We start from the raw sequence: 12,500 nt of genomic DNA on the forward strand, positions 1-12,500 counted from the left end.
ACGGAGGCAGTACGGAGAGAGTACGGTCGACACGGATAGAGTACGGATCGTGACGGAGGCAGTACGGAGAGAGTACGGACGACGCGGATAGAGTACGGATCGTGGCGGAGGCAATACGGAGAGAGTACGGACGCCGCGGATAGAGTACGGATCGTGGCGGAGGCAGTACGGAGAGAGTACGGACGGCGCGGATAGAGTACGGATCGTGGCGGAGGCAGTACGGAGAGAGTACGGACGCCACGGATAGAGTACAGATCGTGGCGGAGGCAGTACGGAGAGAGTACGGACGACGCGAATAGAGTACGGATCGTGACGGAGGCAGTACGGAGAGAGTACGGACGCTGCGTATAGAGTACGGATCGTGACGGAGACAGTACGGAGAGAGTACGGACGACGCGGATAGAGTACGGATCGTGACGGAGGCAGTACGGAGAGAGTACGGACGACGCGGATAGAGCACGGATCGTGACGGAAGCAGTACGGAGAGAGTACGGACGACGCGAATAGAGTACGGATCGTGACGGAGGCAGTACGGAGAGAGTACGGACGCCGCGGATAGAGTACGGATCGTGACGGAGGCAGTACGGAGAGAGTACGGACGGAGACTTATACAACACGTATACAATACGGATTCTGGTCATCCGCACGGATTCTGGTCATCCGCTAGAGCATGCAAGCCCTTTTAAAATACGGCTGCGGATTACGGCGGACATACACAAGGATGACACGGACACAGTACGCATACAATACGGATTCCTCTCTGACCTCGACGGATGCTCTATCCACAGTCATCCGCGGCATCCGTGCGAAGGTCTGATAGGGGGTTTAGCATAATAAATGGATGTATAGAGGCAACAAAATATCTACAACAAGGAATCAAAGTTATCCCCCACAGAGAAAAACATGAAGATACTAGACTCACGGTTCTACGCAAGTGCCCTGAAACCATATCACACAAATACAACTGAAGCTGCAAGAAAAGGAGGAATGGAAGAAGAGGTCTGGCCCGGCTGACAAAGAATCATCTCGAACTGGGAACCGAGGTAAAAAGTAAGTAGTAACTAAACGCATATATATATATATATATATATATATATATACACATATATATATATATATATATATATATATATATATATATATATAAACATACATGTGTAATAAAACGACTTGGAAAATACAATTAAAGGTGACCGAAAGTTTTCGTCTATTTAAGACATTTTCATAGGGCTTTTTCTAACCTTTGAAAATGTCTTAAAATAGACGAAAACGTTCAGTCACCTTTCATTATATTTTCCAGGTTGTTTTATTACACAGTTTGTGAGTCACGTGCTCTTGTGTTTAATTCGTACATTTATATATATATATATATATATATGTATATATATATATATATCTGTATACATATATATATGTATATATATATATATATATATATATATATATATATTATATATATACATATATAAATACAATAAAAATGTAATAAAGCACCTACAAAAACCTGCCAACCGCACTCCACAACATGTCCTTATAAAAACACATACACACGCCCGGGTTACAATACAAGTACTCCAAGATCAACCCTCAAACACTCCACTCCACTGGACTCCTCAATACATCAACTTAAACGACCCCCCGCCCCCCCAGGCAACTATCAAGAACCACATTGGCCCCCAGCGCTGAGATACTACCAACACAAAATAAACCTGGCTTCGGACTCAAATTGCCTCCAGATGCATCCACTTATAGAGGGACCACACAGAGCACGCCGTCCCATACTGCAGCCATGTATTCACACACACACACACACACACACACACACACACACACACACACACACACACACACACACACACACACACACACACACATATATATATATATATATATATATATATATATATATCTTTTTTCAACCACAAATCACTTTTAATTCCATGCCATCGCAGTCGAGACTGAAGAATGGCTCGATGGAGGCATCCGTTGGAAATTGAAACGTGGACGAGCCGAGGATTCGAACCCAGCTAACCCGTAACAAAGTTACAGTGACTTAAACACATACGCTATCTCTCTTGATAGCGTATTGTTTTAAGTCACTGTAACTTTGTTACGGGTTAGCTGGGTTCGAATCCTTGGCTCATCCACGTTTAAATTTCCAACGGATGCCTCCATCGAGCAATTCTTCAGTCTCGACTGCGATGGCATGGAATTAAAAGTGATTTGTGGTTGAAAAAAGCTATTAATTGATCACTGGGAACCATTCAGTGTAAAAGTATGTATATGTATACATATATGTATATATATATATATATATATATATATATATATATATATATATATATCCAATAAAAACACTAAGAACGTGTGTTCACAAATGTGTAAGTAATTACTATGAAAATTAAACTAACGAAGCAGAGAGCTTCCGTATAATTACATCTTCAGTGCTGATACAAAGATGTAATTATACGAAAGCGCTCTGCTTCGTTAGTTTACTTTTATTGTGGTTACAGAGTAAACCGTAGCATGGGAAATTGAAGGAAGAATACCTTTCCTAGACATATTAGTGATCAAATGTCCGGACCATTTGTCCTCTTCGGTCTACAGAAAGCCTACTCATACGGGCAGTTATTTACAATTTTTTGGTAATCATCCAAATAGCATAAAACACAGTGTTGCTTCGGGCCTTTATTTAAGAGTTCTCAGAATCTGCAACCCGGAAATTCTTAACTCTGAAACTGAATTAGTACGTAGTCAATTACTAAGAGTAAGTTACCCGGACTGGTGTTTGACAAAATCTCTCAGTAAAGCCAAAGCCAGTTATTATAGAACATCAAGTATTAAACTTTCATATAATGATTCCATCCATGCCGATTTAAAATTGTTACCTAAGAAACAAATTAAAATCACATTTAGTTATCCAAATAGTATTTCTAAAAAAGTGGTATAATTGTCCATCATAGAACTCCTGAGAATAACAACCCAGGATTATATAAATTACTATGACTTGTTTGTGACCAAGTGTACTGGGGACAAACGGGATGTGACCTACCCGTAAGGAAAATGAACATGAAAATTCTGTAAAATGCGCCCAAGAAAACCCAGCTGCTTTCCTCCCTTCGACTCCGTTAGATCACCGAATACATTGAAAGAATGCAGCCAGAGTGTATAAATCACATTATAGTTAAAAAAAAACTAATTGAATCTTCATTTATCAAACATTTTACAAATTTCAACATATCGAAAGTAAAATGGTCACCAGATTCTATAACCAGCTTACATTGAAAGAATGTAGCCAGAGTGTATAAATCACACTGTAGTTAAAAAAAACAACTAATTGAATCTTCATTTATCAAACATTTTACAAATTTCAACATATTTATATAGGCCAAACAGGCAAAGGCTTAGAAAAAAGAATAGGCCAACATAAATATAGTATTAGAACGGGGCAAGTGTCCAGTGGATTATTTGTCCACCAAAGGGATTATGGTCATAATATTGACTGGGGAAATTCTGAAATAATTACTTCTTGTAATAATATTATAGAAAGAAATATTATTGAATCTTGTCTTATAAAAAGAAATTTTGGAAATAACATGAACTTGAGTTTGGGTTTATTTAAATTGGACAATTTTATTATTGACAAAATTGTGTGTGATAAAATGTAAGATGGGACCTCTCCGAGTATCCTTGTCTTCTTATGTATTTATTGTTTATTTCTGTATTGCTTTTTTGTACCTTTGAAAATGTCTAAATAGACGAAAACGTTCGGTATCTGTTTTTTCAATTTCCCGGTGGTTTCTGCAAAAACAGTTTATCACGTGTGTTTTGTCATTTCTTTACATATATATATATATATATATATATATATATATATATACATATATATATATATATATATACATACATACATCCAACTGTCATAAAAATTATCGATATATACATATATACATATATATATATACATATATATATATATATATATATATATATATATATATGTATATATATATATATATATATATATATATATATTGTAGTAGGCCTCCGTCACCCGATATCGACTATGGATATTGCGCCGGAGAAAGTCATGCTTTTGTTAGCGACAGTGACGGCTGTGGCTGGTGAGTCCGATGCGGGAGTGGCAGTCTCGGCCGCATTTGCTGCATGTGTGGCTTGTTGGAGTGGCTGCTGGGGTGTGTGCCTTTCGCTTGGCTCTCTTTTCACTGGCTGTGGTTAGAATTTTTTCTTCTCCAGACTTCAGCTGCTGGTGAAGAACACTGCGCCATTTGCTGTGCTCGGCTGCTACCTCTTCCCAGTTCTCAGTGTTGATGTCCAGGGCTTTCATGTCACGCTTGCAGACATCTTTGTAGTGCAGTTGGGGTCGACCAACGTTTCTCTTGCCGGAGATAAGTTCACCGTAAAGGATGTCTTTGGGGATGCGTCCATCTTCCATCCTTCGCACATGTGTGTGTGTGTGTGTGTGTGTGTGTGTGTGTGTGTGTGTGTGTGTGTGTGTGTGTGTGTGTGTGCATGTGTGTGTGTATGTGTGAGTACAATGTATGTATATATATATATATATATATATATATATATATATATATATATTTATATTTATATATAATCTATATAATTTATAAATTATATATATATATATATATATATATATATATATATATACATAAACATATTTTGCTTACATGATATATATGAATATATTGCAGTTGACGGTGAAAGCACATCTCGCAGACACCTACGTCCGCGTTGTCACGGGCAAAGCACAACAAGTGACAGTAAGCCACACACCCCACACAACGCAAACCTTATCAAATAGATCATAGACAAAGAAGTTTCGCCCTTAGGTCGCCAGCAAAGAGGACCATATTCGCTTGCTCAGGGTTTACAGCGCTCGACGCATGACGAAACATAATGCAGTTCCTCGTTCCTCTGACGTCATGAGGGGGGTCCCTCACTAGAATTCCCGCAATCTCACTGTGGCCCTGTGACGGTCGTCACGTTAACATGGGCTCGACTTAGTCTGGCACACTAGGTCAAACCTAGTAGTTAGGGGCAGTATGTCCGAGTATATATGGATGAAACTAGTACCACACGTAACATCCAATGTGATACCATGGGTTTAAATAAGTACACTACTATAGGTAATACTTTGTTCCATATTATAGGTCAGACGGTGCGGTAACACAGATTTGACCTAGTTTAGTGACATGGGTCAGGCCGTGGGCGGTGCCATAAGGATGACAGTGTTACACGATGGATAGGAATCAGTAGCACACACCTACAAGTCATTCTCGGTTACTACAAAAAGAGCAGTTTACTAGAAGTATGCTTATATACATACACATATACATATACATATACAGATGCATATACATACAAATACACTGTACATATGCATATACATATAAATATACATATATACATTAACATATATATATAAACATATAACATATACATATATATACGGTATATATATATATATATATATATATACATATATATATATATATATATACATATATATATATATATATATATATATATATTTAGGGAGTAAAGTTTCTTGACTAAGTGGAATTACTTGTCATCATGCAAAACAAGATCTGTAAACTTGAAGACAGAGGAACACATGTGAGATACATGTGGTCTAAATATAGCTAACTTTTGAACCAAAGCCTTCGTCTACAGGACACCTAAACACAGTCTATTACTAATCTTTCCTGGAACCGTGCGAAAGTCCCCTTTATTCCCTCTACCCCTACATGGGTGGAGCCATCAACGCCGCGGGGCGTGACGTGCTATGACGTCACGGCTTCCTGGTAATGGAGCAGCTGCCCTCGGGGATTTCTGTGCTCAACCATTGTCTACTGTACTAAAATAATTGAGGTAGTACCAGGAATTTTGTCTGTAGAGTTATAGTACCATTACATCATCCACTATAGAGGTATTCTATAGTATACTCAATATGCAAGAACTGGCTTACTAATAGGGTAGTTAACGAATTGAATAGACTCATTAACTATGTAGCGAACGCTGAAACTATTGGTTGCTGAGAAGATTAGATAACTTTACGGATGGGGATAAAAGGTAGTAATGGACATGGAACTGCCTAGTGCAAGACAGTCTCTTGTAGTCTTCTTCATTTTAATGTCTTTCTATTCTTGTGTATTCGAGTCGCCAGCTGTATAGTTCTGTTTTGTACTAAATTTACAAAACTTTTTTTATTGGAGTTAGCATCTTTCTCCTATAGAACCACGGATATTGTTTTCCTTACCTTTTGCGTAATCACAGATTATACTTATATAATCACCATTTTGAAAATATCAATTTTATAATGGACACAGGGCTCACTCAAAGCTAATTAAGACATACTAGACTCTAGGCGACTCACTGGTAATCATCAACACATACTCTTCATGGGCTTTCTCTCATCTTAACGAAGTTGTCTGGCATTAGTAATAAAAGAGTACATAAAGCATACCATTATGTACAGGGGTTTGAACCATTTTTTGGGTGATCAATTCCTGAACGTTGATTTATTGATAATATGCAGTCACAATTGTTATTAGCCTTCTTACAATGACGACGCACGCAAAAAAAATTCTTAAAGCTAGAGGCTTTTATTCATCTGTGGGACGGGTTTCATTGTGAAGTTGTCGAAGCTATTTCCGTCAATTGTCTCTTCAACATGGTAATGAGAGATGGAAAGGAGACTTTATTCAGCCGAGGGAAATCTTGTAGACGTCAAAAGGTAAAGAACAATAAACTACCTTTTTCAGGCAAGAATTGGTTCACCATCAGAATGGTCGAGTGGAATAAACTTAGTAAACAATGTAGTGAGCGCTAAAATAGTTGGTTATTTTAAGAGAAGATTAAAATAACTTTATGGATGGAGATGAAAGTTGGTAAGGGGAATAGACCTACCTTATGGTCTCTTGCAATCTCCTCAATTCTTATGTTCTTCTGTTTCTTACTATACATGTACATACACTGTGTGCAACTACGTTCGTGTGCGCAGGGACGCCAAACCTTCGGACTAACAAAGACTAGTTCAGATAATCAACTCTACTTTACTGTGCTACTGTGGAGCACACAATAGGGAGCCACAAGTCCACGATGTTTTCTTCTCAACGCTACGTTAGTCCATCTAACCCAGTGGTTCCTAACCTTTTCTGGCTTGAGGCAGGCCCCCTTGCCAAACCTTTCAGAAGTCTCCGGCACCCTTATCAGAAAATCTAAATTCTAGTTTGTCAGTATTTTGTTGATTCAGCATCAGTGCAACAAAACTTTATCCCTGGGTAATATGAAAATACTCGTCTCTACACTGATGCTGCTTTGATGAACAAAAATGGATGACAGAGGAGTTGGTAATACGAAAATTAGATTTGTCCTGAATTTTGGCGGCACAACCTCAGTTGTTCTCACGGCACTCTTTGGTGCCGCGGCACACCGATTGGGAACCACTGATTTAACCTTTGATTTTCTCTCAGGAGTAAGATCCCTGGCAGGGACAGTAATATATGAAAGTATCACTCTTGCAAATTTTATTCTAATTCAGTAACCCGGTAGACCTAGTCGGCCATATGAGTGGATTATACTTATTTTCTTAATCAAAATTTATTTTGTGCATAAACTTCACATCAGAAATGGCGTTTCTCTGCTTTTATATTACCAGTGTTTTTTTCAAGGGAATACGGAGGTAATATATGGAAGTATCACTCTTGCAAATTTTATTTTAATTCAGTAACCTGGTAGACCAAGTTGGCCATATGAGTGGATTATACTTATTTTCTTAATCAAAATTTATTTTGTGCATAAACTTCACATCAGAACTGGTGTTTCGTTGCTTTTATATTAGCAGTTTTTTCTCAAGGAAATACGAAGGTAATATATGGAAGTATCACTCTTGCAAATTTGATTTTAACCCATTCAACTCCGATGACAAGATGTCTTGTCATTTGGTCAAATAAAACAAAAAATCATAAAACACCAAAATGTTTGATCAAACACCAGAAAAAATATGACGTCAATCCTCGCTTCGCTCGCAGCGAAGCGAGGACTGACGTCATATTTTTTCTGGTGTTTGATCAAACATTTTGGTGTTTTATGATTTTTTGTTTTATTTGACCAAATGACAAGACATCTTGTCATCGGAGTTGAATGGGTTAATTCAGTAACCCGGTAGACCTAGTCGGCCATATGAGTGGACTATACTTATCTTTTCAATCAAAATTTATTTTGTGCATAAACTTCATATCAGAAATGGCGTTTCTGTTTTTATATTAGCAGTGTTTTGTTTGTTTTTTCAAGGGAATACGGAGGTAAATGCCTACCTATCTTCAGCCAATTATAAAAGTCTACGTTAAGTATACTGTTTCTGTTTGGTCCCGATTCTCACCAAAGACATTGATTGGTTGTAAAAAGAGGTGGCAAACCACAAAACATAAATCAAATATAAGAAAAAAAAAAAATCTTAAACCATTTAGTATATACAAAAACTTCTTAAACCATTTAGAATTATTCTCTCTCTCTCTCTCTCTCTCTCTCTCTCTCTCTCTCTCTCTCTCTCTCTCTCTCTTTCTCTCTCTCTGTCTATCTACTTATCTCTATCTATACATCCCTATAAAAAACAAAGAGGGGCTTATACAAGGCTTTTCAATGGAATTGATAACATCAATACTGAAAATACTTTCACATCAAATATCAATAGGCCGAGAAATGATCACCTCAGCCAGTCAGGACCTATAACCTAGAAGTAGCTTGACACAATCTTGCCAGCAACCGCGTCCTCAATGAATGCAATTGGCTTGCAGCCAACACAACTGAATGTAATACAGTTTAACGTTTTAAAATTCACTTAGATAATCACCTTTCCTTCCACTTAATCTTTTACTTCCGACAACTTTATGAGCATAAAGGTTACCTGTCGCCATGTCTTGTCATTCTAACTCATTATAACTCATTGTAACCCGTCGGATCCACTTCATCCCCGCTCTGAAAAGAGTGCATTGCACACGCCACGCGCATGCAACAAAACGCACTGCCAACTTCTTCCCACGCAAGCAAAACCCGCATATCACTCCAAGAATGCATATTACATCACCACAAGCACTGCCAACACAACAAATGCAGCCTTCCCTGCATCAAAAACACATGGGCACGTTACATGCTCTACTCTTATAGCATCAACAAAGTGCAGACGATGGATGTTGTGTAAATATAAAAACAAGTACTTTTTGTCTTTAATCGACAATGCATGATTTTGTGTATGTGTGTGTGTGTGTGTGTGTGTGTGTGTGTGTGTGTGTGTGTGTGTGTGTGTGTGTGTGTGTGTGTGTGTGTGTGTGTGTGTGTGTGTGTGTGTGTGTGTGTGTGTGTGTGTGTGTGTGTGTGTGTGTGTGTGTGTGTGTGTGTGTGTGTGTAGTAGAGGGACCGTGCTTCTTCTTACAAAAGTACAAAGGTTTATTCAACAAAATAAAATACAATTTATACATACATATATACAAAAGTTTTACAAAATTACTTGTACAAAGACACTTGGTAATGTGGCTGTCATGGAAAACTGTCTGGAAGGTTAATCCTTACAAGATAGGAACTTCCTGATTCTGAGTAAAATCGCCTTACGCTGGCAAGAATATCTTATAGGGTAATCCATCATCTCTAGGAAACTGAATTCACCTCAGCTGGATGAAACAGACTGGCGTTGGATAAAAAAAAATACATAGTATGATTTCTGCCATCTAAAATAATTTTTTTCTTCTCTTTACTGAAGGATCGATACGTATCGAAAATTAATCTAATTTGACTAAACAGAACAGCATAAAGCCCAAGAAAACCACACTGCGCAGATATTTTCTCCCAATCATATACACAAATACTAAGAGAAATCGTAGAAACCGAGAGAAAAAAAAACATAATAAAAAGTGTTATAGATGAATTGCTCTCAGTGTGTAATCAAAGCCCACATCCTAGTGTAAACATGTATATCTTCTATCTTTTCTCACTTTCCAACCGAATGGTGCGCTACAAAATTCATAGCTATCTAGTCTGTTTATATCGAAAGAGAAGCTTTCAAATATCCTGACAAACACCAAATATTTTTATTCATGTGAGAAAAACCCTCCGTCCTTTCTTAAACTGTTAGCAACAGTTTCAAATGGCCCTCTTTAACCCTAGCGGACAACTCTAAAGACGTCTTAATGGACAATGGCAAACAATTCTGTTCAGGAATCCCATGTTTTGAGAAAAACAAGACATCACGTGAATGGCACAGACTAAGGGAAATTTGTATCTTAAATATTATCTCAAAATGATTGAATAAAACATCAAAATCAAAATGAAATTCGAGCCCGTCCTTTTCTTTTTTTTTCTTCTTTTTTTTTTTAGCACAGAGTAACTTTTGACACATAAGCATTTTGTTCTAATTAACGTCAGACAATTTTATTCTGCTGAAGAAAAAGTCTTGAATAGACCTTTTCGCTACCATTTTAGAATTGTAGCCCTTTATTCTAGTTGACCCCCTACAGAGAGAAAGAATCTAAAAACATGAATCATTATGTAAAGAAATGAGGCATGCGCCCTTCAGATCGCGAAGTAAAATAGGCAGATGGCACCAAAAAAATAAACAAATACATTCTTCTCAAGGCATGAGAAAATGAGAGGAGGTCTTAGTAAACAGCCTCGAAAACAAACAGACCCGACGTCTCCTCCTTGGATGAATCCAAACAAACAGAACAGGCAGCTTGGGGAGCTGAAGGGTCTAACGACACAAAAGGTTATCCACCAAGACTCAAGTCGATATGACGTCACGGCTTCCTTCGAACGTGTCAGCCCACCCCGCACTGATTACCCAACTTCATCGTTTTAATGTCAAGTAACATTACAACTAAAATGTCACATACACCCTACTCTGGATCATCATACAGTGTAGACAACCACAGTACTGTCTTATGACGCTGAAATATCATATTCATCATAGCGGTTATTTGGTGCTAACGGTATGGTGTTTGTTCATCACTCCCACTTTTCCACCACCGTAAATGTTCTCATGCCCACCTTCCCCAACACTTTAAGTATTTCATTCTGGCTATCACTGAACAATTTTATTCAGCTGAGGGCGGACCACAGAACTGCACAGGATTTGATGAGCAATAACGTGCAATTATTCCCCCAGTTAACTAAAATCACTTATACAGAGAAAAAACCTTTAAAGATGTCTATGGGCTCAAATTTCAATTATATCTATTAAGTGAAATTTAAATTAAACTACTGTGTCTTTAAGTCTGCCTGCCGTCAAGTGATTATATTCATCTTCATAGTAAACCTCTACCAACCGACACACACACACACATACACACCCCTGCCAGTCAGTAAGGGAGGAGTTATTACCAAATCTTCGACATCAGCTTCGACATACCTGCGATAACATAAGAATGAAGGAGACTGCAAGAGACCATAAGGCCTACACTATGCAGCTCCGTATCCATCACCACCTGCCATCCCCATCCATAAAGTTGTCTAATCGTTTCTTAAAACAACTGATAGTTTCAGCGCTTACTACATGACTACTAAGTTTATTCCATTCGTCAACCATCCTATTAGTAAACCAATTCTTGGCTATTTCCTTTTTAAATCTAAATTTGTCCAGTTTATAACCATTACTGCGAGTCCTGCCCTGTTGTTTTGATATGATGACCTTGTTTGCATCGCCCTTGTTAAAGCCTTTGATCCACTTGAACACCTCTAACAAAACCAACTCCAACACAATCTCGACCTAGTGGTGAATGGATGACCCTGAACCTGAAACTGATCTCCAAAGGCATTTTTGTTCACTATTATAATGGATACAACTATATATGAGAAATCAACTAAATACTATTCCTACTTTCGATTCGAAGTAAATCGGTTAAACATTAAGGAAGTTAAGGCCAAAAAGAAAATTTCACTTATGTGTGTGTGTGTGTGTATATATATATATATATATATATATATATATATATATATATATATATATATATATATATATATACATTATTAGAAGGTCTGCTAAGGGATTCGAACCCTGACCTGTGCGTAAATAATCACGAAGTCAAATGTGTGTGTGTGTGTGTGTGTGTGTGTGTGTGTGTGTCTGTGTGTGTATGTGTGTGTGTGTGTGTGTGTGTGTGTGTGTGTGTGTGTGTGTGTGTGTGTGTGTGTGTGTGTGTGTGTGTGGATGCATATACGTATTTATGTATGTATGCGGAAAAAGCACCAAGGAAAAAGATAAACTGATGACCAAGCGCTTTCGTCTATTCAGCGCTTGGTCATCAGTTTATCTTTTTCCTTGGTAGTTTTTTCCGCATATTTAGAATCACGAGTTTATGTGATTTCTTATGCAATATATATATATATATATATATATATATATATATATATATATATAAATATATATATATATATAAACAACCACTAGATATAGCCACAAAATACGATTTAACATT

Source organism: Oratosquilla oratoria, chromosome 20 (genome assembly GCF_046742065.1).
Source record: "Oratosquilla oratoria isolate Oo_2021 chromosome 20, ASM4674206v1, whole genome shotgun sequence".
NCBI lineage: Eukaryota > Metazoa > Arthropoda > Malacostraca > Stomatopoda > Squillidae > Oratosquilla > Oratosquilla oratoria.